Consider the following 15,385-nt stretch of genomic DNA (forward strand, 5'->3'; position numbering starts at 1 on the left):
TGTGAATTTTCAACATTTTAATGACCTCAAAGAGGGTTGTCATTCCTTTGCCAGTCTCCCAGAGTTGTTGCCTCAAGCCTCAAGAAATACCTAATTACTTCTCTTCTTACAAGTTTGCCTTTCACAGACATTTAATAGAAAACTATTTGACATATTCTCTCTTACATCTGTTTCTTTTTCTTAGTGAAACATTTTTAAAGCTCATCTATATTGTATTTTATATAAATATTACATTACTTTTTCTTGATGAGCATTATTCTGTTTTATGGCTACACTGCCTTCTGTTTTATTCTTCTGACAATGGAAAGTTGGGTTGTTTGCACTGTCACGGGTGTTATGAATAATACAGGATGAACAGTTAAATAATTTTTGTATGTAAACATATGTTTGCATTTCTCCTGAGTGAATAATTGAAAGTAGACTTGTTGTATTGCATGATATGTATGTTTTTACAAAACCGTGAAATCTGTTTTTATTTCAAATTGACTCCATGCATCTTTTTGTATTTTCACTTGTAATACATAAATTTGTCGTTTTATGCATTAACTCTTGGTGTATGTTGCTTTGATTATAGCAAGTTTAGAGTGGTGAGATAACACTGCACTGTTCAAATTTGTACTTTTTTAATGTCTAACGTTACCAATCCACAAAACACATGTTTAACAAATACATGTATAGATATATACACACACACACACACACACACACACAATTGAGTGCATTTGCCTTTACAGATTTGTGTGCATATCTCAAAGCTCATATGAAGATTTCATCCTCAATTACTTCTTTTTATTTTGGGAGATTGTGTCTCTTACAGAACGTGGCCTTTCAGTCAGACCGGCTGGCCAGTAAGACCCTGGAATTTACCTGGCTCTGTCTCTCAGCCTGAGAAAATTGCTGCTAGCATATACCGCTAAATTGACTTTTTAGGTGAATGCTAGGGATCCTAACTCCATGGCACAAAACACCTTATCTGTGAAGCTATCTCCCTGGTCATCAAATTCATTTTTATCAGATACACATCTTAATCCTGAGATTTGCAAGGGAAATGCTAATTCCATAATTTTTAGCCAAATTTGAAGCAAGTGTATTTAAGCACTGACCAGAAACATGGAGTTTGGTTGAATCCCTTCCTGGGGACCCAGCAAGTATCAATGAGTCACATGTCTAAGTACTTTTTAAGGGCAAACCCAACAATTCTTTGCATTTCCCATTTGTTCTAGTCAAAGGAAAGCATAAATACTGACATATTTTCTGTCTTCCTTTCACACCCACAAATGATCAAGCACACTGAGTGCAGATGGATCAAACCAACTTGTTTAGGGGAGTAAAACATAAGAGGCTTGTTATTTCCCTAGACTACAGCTTCAAACATTCCAGTGAGTTGCCTAGTACTTGTGTATGTAGGGCTAACAGAGTAACTTTAACTCTTATATTTCCTCCTTGATTTGTACCCTGAGTTAAATTCCTGACTCTGTGGTGGGTACCTGTTTATATTGAGATCCAATAACCATCCAGTTCATGGTAGGAATTATCATCTAGTTTAGACATCAATGATGCAAGAACCAAGAGTAATTTTAGCGGAAGCAGAGGGGCAAAAGGGCTCTCTGATGGCTGACCTGAGAGTTATTATGTAGGAAGAGCCTGAAAATGAACAGGACATTAGTTACATTTACTTCATCTCTAGTCACTTTTTTTTTTGTGATGTCTTTTGTTATAGCCATATTATAATTCCAAGAAACAATGTTTTTTCTTAAAGTCATATAACACCTCCTTTTTTCCTGGAAAATGCAAGCCAAACCTCTACAACATTGTAGAACTCTTCCAGTTAATGGATCTACCTGTTGATAATCTGGCCTGTTTTCTGGTATGCCAATTGGCATACGTAGCTGTTTTGTCCCTTATGCCAGTGAGTTTCGTTTTGACTTAGCATTTTTGGGTTGTTGGAGGGACAAGGGATGACATATTCTTTTCTGTAATTACTTCCAACGGAAACTCGAGTGTCATTGTCAGGGCCCAGGGAGCCTGAAACACTAGTCAAAAGCTGGACAATGAAGTATTCATCAGAAGCATCTGGCTTAGTTGTCCCAGATGAAAAGACAGGGAGCAATCATGGTCTGGACTTGTTTACAAAGTGCAGAGCTCAGCAGTTTGCAATCTTTAGGAAAACCCTGTATGGAGGCTGTCAGTCAAGTGGAAATCTGCTGAGACAAATAGATATTAGGGACAGAAGTTAAAATTTAGGAGATTACATTGGAACTACCCTGCATAGTCCTAGTAATTGGGGTAGGGTTAGAATCCCAAGATCAGAGAAAGAAAGAGAGATCACATACATCCTCAGGAATAGACACTAAGAAAAACTTTAGCTGCACTTAGCTGGAGTCCACTTTCCCGGCGACAGTTAATCCAAATTTTGGGACAATTTTGACTCCCAGAATCTTAGATGAATTTTTAGTTTACAGAAGGATATAAAAATTCTAGATATGCGAGCATTAATTTTTATTGAAATTCACATTGTAAAATAGATGTAGACTAATGCTTTTGAGTCATGGCAAAAAATATAGTTTTGCAATCAATAAATGGAACCTCATGAAAATGAAAAGCTTCAGTAAAGCAGAGGACACTGTCATTGAAACAAAACGACTGCCTACAGACTGGGAAAGGATCTTCACCAACACTATATCTGAGAGACAGTTATTATCCAGAATATATAAAGAACTCAGGAAGATGAAAAGTAACAAATCAAGTAATCCAATTAAAAAATGGGGTACAGAGCTAAACAGAGAATTCTCAATAGGGAAATATAGAATGGTAGAGAAACATATAAATGTTAGTCATAACATAAACACACATAATATAACACATAAGCCTTAGTCATCAGGGAAATGAAAATCAAAACAACCATGAGATTTCACCTTACACCCGTCAAAATGGCTAAGATAAAAACCTCAAGGATAATACATGCTGGAGAGGATGTAGAAAAAGGGGAACCCTACTCCATTGCTGGTGGGAATGTAAACTTCTACAACCACTTTGGAAATCAGTCTGGCGCTTCTCAGAAAATTAGGAATAATGCTTCCTCAAGGTCCAACTATACCACTCGTAGGCATATAACCAAAAAATGCTCAACTATACAACAAGGACATTTGCTCAACCATGTCCATAGCAGCTTTATTCGTAATAGCCAGAATCTGGAAACAACCCAGATGTTCATCAACTGAAGAATGGATGCAGAAATTGTGGTACATTTACACAATGGAACACTACTCAGCAATTAAAAACAAGGAAATCATGACATTTGCAGGTAAATGGTGGGAACCAGAAAAGATCATCCTGAGTGAGGTATCCTAGAAACATAAAGACACAAATGGTATATACTCACTTATAAGTGGATATTGGACATATAAGATAGGATAAACATACTAAAATCTGTACACCTAAAGAAGCTAAGCAAGAAGGAGGACCCTGGGTAAGATGTTCAATCCTCATTCAGAAAGGCAAATGGGATGGACATCAGAAGAGGGAGAAAACAGGGAACAGGACAGGAACCTATCCAAGAGGGCATCTGAAAGAGTCTACCCAGCAGGGTATCAAAGTCAATGCTGAGACTCATACCCAAACTTTGGGCAGAGTGCAGGGAATCTTATGAAAGAAAGGGGAGATAGAAGACCTGGAGGACATAGGAGCTCCACAAAGAGAGCAACGTAATCAAAAAATCTGGGCCCAGAGGTCTTTTCTGTGACTGATAAACCAACCAAGATCCATGCATGGAGATAACTTAGAACCCCTGCACAGATGTAGTCCATGGCAGCTCAGCATCTAAATGGTTTTCCTAGGAATGGGAACAAGGACTATCACTGGCACTTTGATCACCTCCCTGGTGATGGGGAAGCAGCCTTACCATGCCACAGAAGAAGACAATGAAGCCAGTCCTGACAAGACTTGATAAACTAGGATCAAAGGGAAGGGGAGGAGGACCTCCCTATTAGTGGATTTGGGGAGGAGAAGAAGGAGGGAGGGTGGAATTGGGAGGGGTTGAGGGAGGGAGCTACAGCTGGGATACAAAGTGAATAAACTAAAATTAATTAATATATATTGTTTTGAAACAAAAAAATAAACATTTTTTCCTCTGTCCAGAGAGCCAATGAGAAGCACATTTAAATCTTTATTTAGACAACCCAAGGTTATTCAAAATCTCAGCCTTGTGAACTCAATAGTTAATAGTCAGTATTCTACCAGCTTATCAGAACTCCACTGATAAATCTCAAAACTCTGAACCGCATAACAATAGCATAGAAGGAGGAAGAAATCTAAATCATTTCGTATTTTATATATCTTAAGTCATTTTCGTATAACATTAGAACTTAGTTAAGCTTTTATATCTTCATACATTTATATATCTTAGAATGTTTTCATCTAATCATTTGTCAGAGACATGAGTAGTTATAATTGAGAACAGTCAAATTGCAATGTATGCTCCTTTAGTGAACATTACATCTAAAACGTGTTTATCCTTTAATATAAAGCCTGTTAGCAAGGCGAACCTTTTTATTCTTTCTCTTAGTAAGAGACCTAGTAACTTTAAATGAACTAACAAAGTGGCTGCATCCCAGTGAGAAAGAGCTGGTTACCTGATACTGCCAAGCTGAAGAATCTTCACTTAGCTAACCATCAATGTCATCAGAGATCTGAGAAGGATAAATTGTAGCAGGAAGTATAATCCAAATGGCCTGTATATCAATTACCCTGACAAAAGACCGGTCCACTACCGCAAGAGTCATCTCATGTTCCTGCGGTCTGCATGTCATAGGAGGTAAAACTACCAGGACAGCATCATTCTTCAGCTATAAAACCCAGGAGATGAAAGGCTTTACTGTGGAGAATGGGGATCTTACCTTTCTAGGCAAAGTTAGACAATCAATTCTTTCATTTCATTTTTGTCCATGGCTTTGGGCCATGTACTGGCAGCAGGCAAGGCATTTGGTGTAGTCTTTACCAGTGATAAGCATGACCAAAATCCAGATGGAGTCATCATTGTCATGCCCCATCATGCCCGGAGACCTAGGGAGCCAATGCTAGTATCTGATTCCGTGTGTCAACTCAAACATCTTAATTGCCATAATCGGCAGATCTCTGAAAAGTTTCAGGACCATTATCTATTGAGTATATCTGGGATAAACAACCCTTGCTTGTTTTCAGTCACTTGCTTTGGGATGTACCTTGAAAAATATGCAGAAGGCTAAATAAAGCTTTTTACTATAATTAATTACAGTAGCATTTAAATATTAATCATATTTTAACACCTTGTCATAAAATAACAATTTCTGATCTGAAGTTCTTTTCATAACACAGTCCATAGGGAGATTCACAACTTAATTTTCTTGGTCCTTACATACTGTACCATTATAGAATGTTAATTTCTTGTATGACTCAGTTCACCAAAATAACTACAGCGTAACAATGTTAGCAAAATTGAGGTTGTTAGCCATAAATCAATCTCTGATAGCCTCAATAAACCTCATGTAAGAAGAGACATTCTCTAAGCCAGTGGTTCTCAACTTTTCAAATATTGTCACCTTTCAACACATTTCTTAATGTTGTGGCAAGTCCCAACTATAAAATTTTTCCCATTGTTATTTCACAACTGCAATTCTGGTGCTGTTGTGAATGACAATGCAAACAGGAGACATACAAGCAATCCTAGGGTACCACTATAAAAGGGGTTTTTGACACCAAAAAGGTAAAGCTACCCATAAGTTAAGAAACACTACTGTAAATACTTTGTTAGACTTCTTAGGTCACTATCTTGCTGCCTCGAAAGACAGGAATAACTTGGTCTCTGGTATTTTATATTTGGTGCTCATAGCTGTAGTCCTGATTTTAACATTTTATTTGTCTATTTATCAAGATCACAGATTAACAAAGACATTGTAATAAAATATCTTATTAATATAAAATGTCTCATAGTCTTATAAACTTAAATATTCTTTTTTATTATATTAATTTTTGTCTATTTATTATTATTATTATTATTTACATTTTATTAACGCTGTATTCTGCTCCCTCATTCCCTCCCAATCCCATCCTCCCACCCTCATCTCCTCCCTGCCCCTTTCCAAGTCCACTGATTGGGGAAGACCTCCTCTCCTTTCATCTGATCCTGTTTTATCAGGTATCTTCAAGACTGGCTGCAAAGTCCTCCTCTGTGGCCTAGCAGGGCTGCTCATCCCTTGAGGGGTGGGGAGGTCAAAGAGCCTGCCATTGAGTTCCTGTCAGAAATAGTCCCTGCTCCCCTTAGTATGGGAAACCAATTAGTTACTGAGCTATCACGGGCTTTATCCGAGCAGAGGTTCTAGGTTATATCCATGCATGGTCCGTGGTAGAGTGTCAATCTCAGAAAAGACCCCTCTACCCAAATATATTTGGTTCTTGTGGAGCTCCTATCCTCTCCAGGCCATACTAACTCCCCCTTCTTTCATATGATTCCCTGCACTCTGCGGAAGGTTTGGTTATGAGTCTTAGTATCTGCTTTGATACTCTGCTAGGTAGAGTCTTTCAGAGGCCCTCTGCAGTAGGCTCCTGTCCTGTTAATTCTTTTCTCCTATGTTCAATGCACATTCAATTTGTCTTTTTAAGTGAGGATTGATCATCTAAACCCGGGTCCTCTTTCCTGTTTATCTTCTTTAGGTATATAGATTTCATTATGTTTATCATATCTTCTAGGTCTATGTAAGTGAGTATATACCATGTGTCTTTCTCCTTCTGGGATAGCTCACTCAGATTGTTCTTTTCTAGATCCCACCATTTGCCTGCAAATTTCATGACTTCCTCGTTTTTGATTGCTGAGTAGTATTCCATTGTGAAAAATTTCTGTATCCATTCCTCCCTTGATGGTCATCTGGGTTGTTTCAAGGATCTGGCTATTACAAATGAAGCTGCTACAAACATGGTTGAGCAAATGTCCTTGTTGTGTACTTGAGCAAATTTTGGATATATGCCTAGGAGTGGTATAGCTGGGTCTTGAAGAAACACTATTCCTAATTGTCTCAGAAAGCACCAGATTGACTTCCAAAGTGGTTGTACCAGTTTACATTCCCACCACCAATGGAGGAGAGTTCCCCTTTCTCCACAACCTCTCCAGCATGTGTTGTCACCTGAGTTTTTTATGTTAGCCATTTTTATGGATGTAAGGTGAAATCTCAGGGTCATTTTGATTTGCATCTCCCTGACAGCTAAGGATGATGATCATCTCTTTAAGTCTTTCTCTGCCATTTTATACTCCTCTACAGAGAATTCTCTGTTTAGCTCTGTTCCCCATTTTTTTAATTGGATTACTTGATTTATTGCTTTTTAACTTCTTTATTTTTTTATGTATTCTGGATATCAGCCCTCTGTCAGATATAGAGTTGTTGAAGATCCTTTCCCAGTCTGTAGGCTGTCATTTTGTTCTGATGACAGTGTCTTTTACTTTACAGAAACTTTCCAGTTTCATGAGGTCCCATTTATTGATTGTTGCTCTTAGAGCCTGTGCTGTTGGTGTTCTGTAACTTAAATGTTCTTCCATAAAATTATCCAGTTTTCTTAATTTAAATTTTCTGTGGAACTCCAATATTTTCTTTTATAAATTTTTTGTTCCTGCAATATCAAAATAAAGTACCCTTTTTTTCAAATTTCAAAAGTGAAGAGGACATAGGGTACAACCCTAATATGAACAAGGAAACACAAGCTTCAACAGTGCAAACAATTTACTTTCTCTAAAACCAGTATTATCTGAGTGACTCTTAGGTTACAAAGTTTGGATGTCAGCAGGTACATTCCTATACATGAATGCATGGAGGTATAGCTTTAATACCTCAGTAAACAAGCATTGTTTTTTTTTTTTTTTTTTTTTTTCATAAATCTTCTTTTCAAGCCAGGACAGGAATTATTGTACAAAACTCTATTCCAATTCAAAAGTATCTTTGGAGAACTGTTGTCTCTTTCGTGGACCTATATCACATGGTTGCCCTTAATCAAGATGGCAGTGAAGTTATAGAGCGTCTTTCACCTGCAACACTAGCAAAGATGGCTTCGAGCCACATGATGGTCTAAGGATGACAGCAGCCCACATGTTGCTTATATCCCAAAATGGATTCATGCCACATGGTTCCTTTAAGATTCCCTTTGTACAGACCTAACTATCAACCCCATTTCCTTTTTTGAGCACTGCCAATCACTGCAGGGTTGTGTGTGTTGGGGGAAGGGAGGTTGTTCCAAGAGCCAGACCGAACAACCCAACTCCAGAAACAGGGTTAAAATTATCTTTCTTATCTCACTGGAGACTCTAAATATTAAGCCTGGAATTTACAAGAGAAAAACCAGTTCCAATTTTTTGAGCCAAATTTGAAGCAAATTTACTTAAATACTGACCAGAAAAATGAAGTCTGGTCAAGTCCACTCCTGGGAAAAGGAAAGGTTTAACAATAGTAGCGATGAGTCATTTGTTTTAGGTACCTTTTAAGGGCACACCACAAAAGTCATTGTATTTTAGCATTTGGCCTAATCAGGGGCAAGTATACATCATGACACATTTCCTCCCTACGTACAGTGTGCCCACATGTGATCAATAACATTGAGTATATATGTTTAAGGGAGTAAAACACATATGACTTGTTATTTCCCAAGAACTACAACTCCCAGCATTCCAGCAAGTCACATTGTCCTGGGGCAGCTGAGGTTTACAGACAAACTTTGGTTCATTCAGAATGACTACAGTATTCGCTCCAATTACATGATTTGAATTTTAATTTTCTTAACAATATTATTTGAAAGCAAATGTTTTATAGCTAAAATTTTATAAATTATTTCATATTCTTGAAAAAAATATTTTTATAAAATAAAACAGATTAAACACACGCAACACAAAGTTTTTTAAATAAATTGCAAAACATTACAAGAGTAAATTATACTATAAAAATGGTTCACCAGATAAAATATATAAATCAAATTAACACCAGCTTCATGACAATTATACTTCTATTCAATAAAGAACTCAATATGTATGATATAGTTAAGAGGGGAATTGTTAGTAGAACCTGCCTTTCTCTCTTCTATACTAATGTACATGATTTACATAACCAGATGTGGAAGCTATTATGTTTCCTGTACTAATGGTAACAAGTTGACTGGTACGCACACATTAGAATGGAAAACAAAGAGAATTTGCCCCCCTACATAGTACCCTTATCACTGACAGCCTATAGTGCAGTAAGATTGAGCTTGTAGATCCCCAAGTCTTAACATCTATGTAGCTCTCATTGTTCTAAAAGGAAAAGAAAACTAGGAAGGAAAGGTTTAACAATAGAAGACAACAATAAGCATTTCAGTTAAGACAATTGACCCAGGGATTAACAATAACTATACATGTAGTGTTTCCTACAGAAATCAATATTTGAAAGGGAGAATTAGATGAAAAAAGAAGTGAACTAGCAGTCCTTCAGCAGGTCTAGTCATCCGTGAAGGAACACAGGGATATTGACGAGGAGACACTTGGCGCGCCATGCATTCTCGCTTTGTTCAGGAACCAGTGTGGTCAAAGATGTGGTGACTCTAGATGGACAGGACTCGCAGTTTAGGAGAGGAGCTAGAGGACATGAAGAAATAGAAGAGCATGCTACGCTGGCTCGCTCCTGTGACTGTTGTAATGCAACACATGATAATTTCTGATCCTAGATTTAAAATTGAACACAAAATGGTATAAGCTAGGGATACGAGAGACGGTACCTCCAGCTTAGCAACTGAGAGTAGATCCCAAAAGACTGAGCATGTCACCATATTCTCCAGAGAGCTCCCTCTATCCCCAAGAAAGGAGGAGTTAAGACAGTGAGTGATAACCACTAACATGTTGTTCTGCTGCATGGCAGAGGCACTGAGCAAGGAGTTCTGAAGCTTCTAGATTATTTTAATGGGTGTCACTGTTGGATATGAGCCTTTTCTCCTGTGGATGTTTGCATATTTCTTTTGTCAGAGGAGGGACATAAAGGGGGAGAGGTAGGGTGGGTGGGACCAGGAGGAGATGAGGGAGGGGCCACAGATAGATACAAAATGAAGAAATTGTAACAAATAATAAAATGATAAAGAAAAAAAATGAAAAAAAATTCTTAAGGGATATTCTCATGTATCACTCAGGCAAACGTATGTAGTACATGTTTGAAAATTGGTTTAGAAATACATATTACGAGGATCTTTGAACCATGAAACTGAAAAAATTTAAGTGTAAATGTTTTATTTGTAGTCTTTTGAAATCATGAAAAACATGAAATCAACATAAATTGTGGTATTGACATTATTATTACAATATTAAGTTTAAAGCATGTAATCATATCTCTATTAGAATAATATCACTGCATAATAAAATAACTGTGTGTTCTTTGAACATGCTAATAGGGTTATTTATGAGTAGTAAAAGTTCAGAATAATATTAATTTTCCAAATATTTATATGTTGTGCACATGTACTAATTTAAAAAGACATTTTTAGTACAGCCATTATACTTAAAGCATAAATAGAATGATCGTCCTAGATTCACAAATATACAAAGACTGACCGTGTAGCTAAGTATTATGAACAAGTAAAAACTCTGTCAGTGCTCAGCTTGTTTGTAAAAGTCGTAATGTAAAGTTAGAAAATGTGAACACATTTTTAGCTAGTAATGTCTTAATGAAGTGGAGAATGGATTATACCTTTAAAGATGAGTAAATGGTTTCAGCATAATTCTACCCCGAGTAAGTGTGCTGTGCTCAATGGCAGCATTAGCAACATTTTCTTCCATTTTCCTGTGAGACTAAAGGAAGAGGCAGCATATTGTTGCTGCTCTGTTCTTTCTTCTTTCTTGCGCTTTGATTCTAAGAACAGTACACCTTTTTCATCTTGCTACAGATCTGACTGCATAAATCTCTGAGGAAAGGTCTCTGTGTAGGAAATGATATGGTAAAAAGAAAGTTCTTCCATTTCCTACATAATTTTCCCCTCTGAGAGCCCGTGGTCGGACCCTGAGTTTCATTATAATTCCTGGTTGCCTACCAATTTTCTTTTGTGAATTATAATCCCTGGTTACTAACTTTGTTAAAGGCATACATCTGTACTATATAAGGGTTTCCTTCTACCAGTGTCCCTGACGTATGACATTATCCTCTTTCTATAACAGGACTTTTACAGTGAAGTAGAAGTTGGATTTATAGGCATATATTTTCTTTGAGTGCAATGAATGTCAAGCTATCACGTCTATAGTTGTTAAGTGCCATAAAAATACAGAACATCCTCTAGTAAGAGAGAATGCAAACATGAAGTTCAAATTCCTGTAATAATACATAAAATGAGTGAACAACAAAAATAGCCCATGGAGATCAAATGGGATACACATTTCAGCAATCATGATCCTAGAACGTTCGCAAGACAAACTTACTTAGAAGTTACATCCGGGCATGCTGTGTCTATTTAGGCAGGTTTCTAAATTTCTCTATGACACATCAATAATGACAATTGCTGGTAAATGGAGTTGCTATGAGGATCCAATGATGCCACATGTATCTATGTAAAAAAGTATTGACCACTGGGACTATTCTGTGTATGTTCATCTTAAAAGTTATAAAGAAAAAATAATACACACCAAATACTTCGTGGTGATATGTATATTACAGATCTTTATGGTTTGGTGTTCTGCATAAACTGTACCTTTTAACAATAATATAATAGTACCTGTGGACATGTTGAATGGTTCAGACTATGAGAAATTATGGACTCGAGTTTTATATATATTATTTGTTTTCATTTCCTATAAAATATATGAGGCAGATTAAAACTGTATTATGCAAACAAAAGGATTAGAAAGTGTGGTGAGTTCAACTCTGAGGAACTAAAGCAGTCTACTTGGTTTTTAATGTCTTTCTTTTGGTTAATATATTGAAGAAAAGTAGAAGGTAGAAAAGAGACAATTCCTACTGTGTAAGTTTTCTAATTTTTTCAAAAGTTATTTTAATATTTTTGTAAAAAAATATTCATCAATAATATTTCTTTTTGTAAACTAATTCATGAATAAAACATTTGTAACTCACTGTTTTTTTTAAGTCAATTTTCAGCTAGCTATACATTTCAGAAAACTGAAATAAAGCAAAGACTCTTAAGATTTTTATCCGGTGTATCTGATGTAAACTTAAAAGAGGTAAATAAGATCTAGAACACTCAGACTGAGCAGAACAAGAAAATGTGCATAGTTTCAGTCACACACATGATAATAAAGTCACACCTTCTCATCCTCCCAAGCAAGGCTGTAGAATTTTTATACTAGGTTGGGGATTTTCAATTTAGGATACTTAGAATTCAGTTCTTGCTGTTGTTTCTGGATTTGACAACTGTGCTTGGTAATGTTGAGTTACAGTAGGTTTTCTGCCCCTCTTGAATCATGGATGAAAGCAGCCCAAGTTCATTGTGTTCTTTTTCTTTTGAGTTCTAGTTTTCGGCTCTGTGGAAGATTCCCACTGGAAATCTTGCGTTTGTCTATTTTGAAGGAAATAGAAAGGCAGTGATTGATGAGAAGAATTATGATTTCTGAAAAGCCTGTTCTGTTTGCTTTTTGTTTCTCTTTATTCTACTAAACCTTGAGGTAGTCACTGCTTTGGAACACTTTTTTTTTTTTTTTAACTGCTCACAGTTAGCTGAGGAATATCATTATGTCCATTACTTAACCTCCAAGCCACAACATTAATAATTTTCACACAAATATTCCCAGATCTCTTAACATACTACCAACTCCATTTGAAACTGAACAGTGATATCATATCCTGAAATGACCATAATGTGGATTTCTTTTTTTTTATTTTATTATTATTTTTTTTATCAGTTACATTTTATTAACTCTGTATCCCAGCTGTGTCCCGATCCCTCATTCCCTCCCAGTCCCTCCCTCCCTCCCTCATCTCCACCGTGCCCCTTTCCAAGTCCACTGATAGGGGGGACCTCCTCCCCATTCATCTGATCCTGTTTTGTCAGGTATCTTCAGGACTGGCTGCAAAGCCCTCCTCTGTGGCCTAACAGGACTGCTCCTCCTTTCGGGGGTGGGGAGACCAAAGAGCCAGTCATTGAGTTCCTGTTAGAAATTGTCCTTGTTCCCCTCACTTTGGGAAACCAATTGGTTACTGAGCTACCACAGGCTACATCTGAGTGGAGGTTCTAGGTTATATCCATACATGGTCCTTGGTTGAATGTCAGTCTCAGAAAAGACCCTGTGCCCAGATATATTTGGTCCTTGTGGAGCTCCTATCCTTTCCCCAACAGACTAACTCCCCTTCTTTCTTATGATTCCCTGTACTCTGCCAAAGGTTTGGTCATGAGTCTTTCCTTTGAAAACACTGCTAGGTAGAGTCTTTCAGATGTGCTCAGTAGACTCCTGTCATACATTCAATGCATATCCCATCTGTCTTTCTAAACGAGGATTGATCATCTTACCCCATGTCCGCTGAATTAATTATCTTTTTTAGGTGTATAGATTTCACTATGTTTATCATATCTTATAGGTCTATATAAGTGAGTATATCCCGTGTTTGTCTTTCTCCTTCTGGTGGATTTCTTTTTAGTACCATCTTAGCTTCACATGATTTTTTTTTCCTGTTTGCTCATTTTGAAAATCTGGGAATAAACATGGCTACTGTGATGTGTGGTTATTACTTTCTTCTAATAAATTAGACAGATACACCTTTTCTAAGGAAACTGATTTTATAAGTCATATGTATCACATATGTATCTGCTACACTGACTAATTCCCTGGCATGTAGAAGAATTTTAATCCACCCACATGGCTGCTCTGATAACCAACAAAGACCTTCTATGCCTTTGTGATCCAGATGGAATGCAGACAAGCCCTTAATACACACCTTTAATCCCAAACAATGAAGGTAAATTTAGTTTGTTAGAAGGAAGCATCATTGTTTGAAAGTGATGTCTCATTGGGTGGCAGACAAAGTGACAAACCAGAGAAAATTTTGACAGTCTAGGATATGCCCAACTCTTCTGAGAACAGAGAGGAAGGAGAGGCAAATTAAGAGAGAACAATGCAAAGAGAGAGGGGGGGACAGTTTTGCTAAGACAGTTGCACAGAAACAGTTTACAGAGAAAGAGAGAACAAGATAGATAGAGGTGAAGACAGAATCAGATGAATAATGAGCAGAAAGCTGATGGTTAGAACAGATTGCTAGAAGTAGTTTGAGGCCAATTTAGTCAGAATCTGAGAGAAGACAGTTTGAATCAGTCAGCTTTGAGAGGATTTTGAATTAGAACAGCTCAGTTGAACCTTCCAGCCAGATTTCAGAAAGAACTAGAAAAGGTGAGCTTATTCAGCAGTTTTATAGGCTGAAATCTTCTAGGCCCAGATTAGATTGTACGGAGGCTAGAAGCTTCTAGGACTGGGGCTAAGTTAGCAGAGAAAGGCAGTAAGATGTACTTGTAAGAAGGCAATTACATCAGACAAATAACAGTTACTTTTACATGGGTAAATTTCAGTTCTGACCCTCTCTCATATTCAGCACAATGAGCTTCTCATATATGTGATTGTGTAAAAAGGTCAGCAAAAAATATAACCAACAACACTGATGAACAAATAACAGAAATCCAGTAAAGATAACTTTTAATATCTTCAAATACTTAAACCTTGAAATTAGCAGTTGAACCCTGCTTAGTGTCTATTTTGTTTTGGTTTTACTATTACAGTAAAGTATATCACACTATTAGGCTCTGGGAATGATTTAAAGAGTGAAAGAAGCCTGGAATGTAGAACATTTAGATGTCTACACTGGAGAAGGGCATCCTTGTTCTATTATAGCATGATAAAGGAGCATCATATTATCATGCAAGGAAAAGTTACAACAAAGTGCCACATGCTGATAACTTAATCCAAAAGGAGTTTATCATCTGACAGTTCTAAAGCTTACCAGTTTGGAAACAAGGGACAGTCAGTCCATGTTTTTTCAAACTTGTAGCGATTTTCTAGCAACTTCTGCAGTGATAGTTTGAAGTGCAGCAGCTCTATCTTTTCATTCATTGTCACATATCATTTTCCATCCCTGGATCCTAAGTCTTTTTTTTTTTTTTTTCTAACATGGATAAGAACTATGCCAGATTAGATTTTGTCCTATCTCCTGACTTCATCTTTACTTAATTAAGCAGGTACATGTTGAGATCCTGAGATTACAAATTTAGCATTTCTTAGGCGGCGTAATTCCAACTATTAGAGAGGAAGAAACCACCAAGTCTTTTGTTAATAACATACCAGACACTCTAGGAAAAGCTGGGAAATGTGTATTTCATAAAAATTATTGCTGGTTTTGAACTATTTCAGATATCTTCATAGTCTGTG

Source organism: Meriones unguiculatus, chromosome 9 (assembly GCF_030254825.1).
Source record: "Meriones unguiculatus strain TT.TT164.6M chromosome 9, Bangor_MerUng_6.1, whole genome shotgun sequence".
NCBI lineage: Eukaryota > Metazoa > Chordata > Mammalia > Rodentia > Muridae > Meriones > Meriones unguiculatus.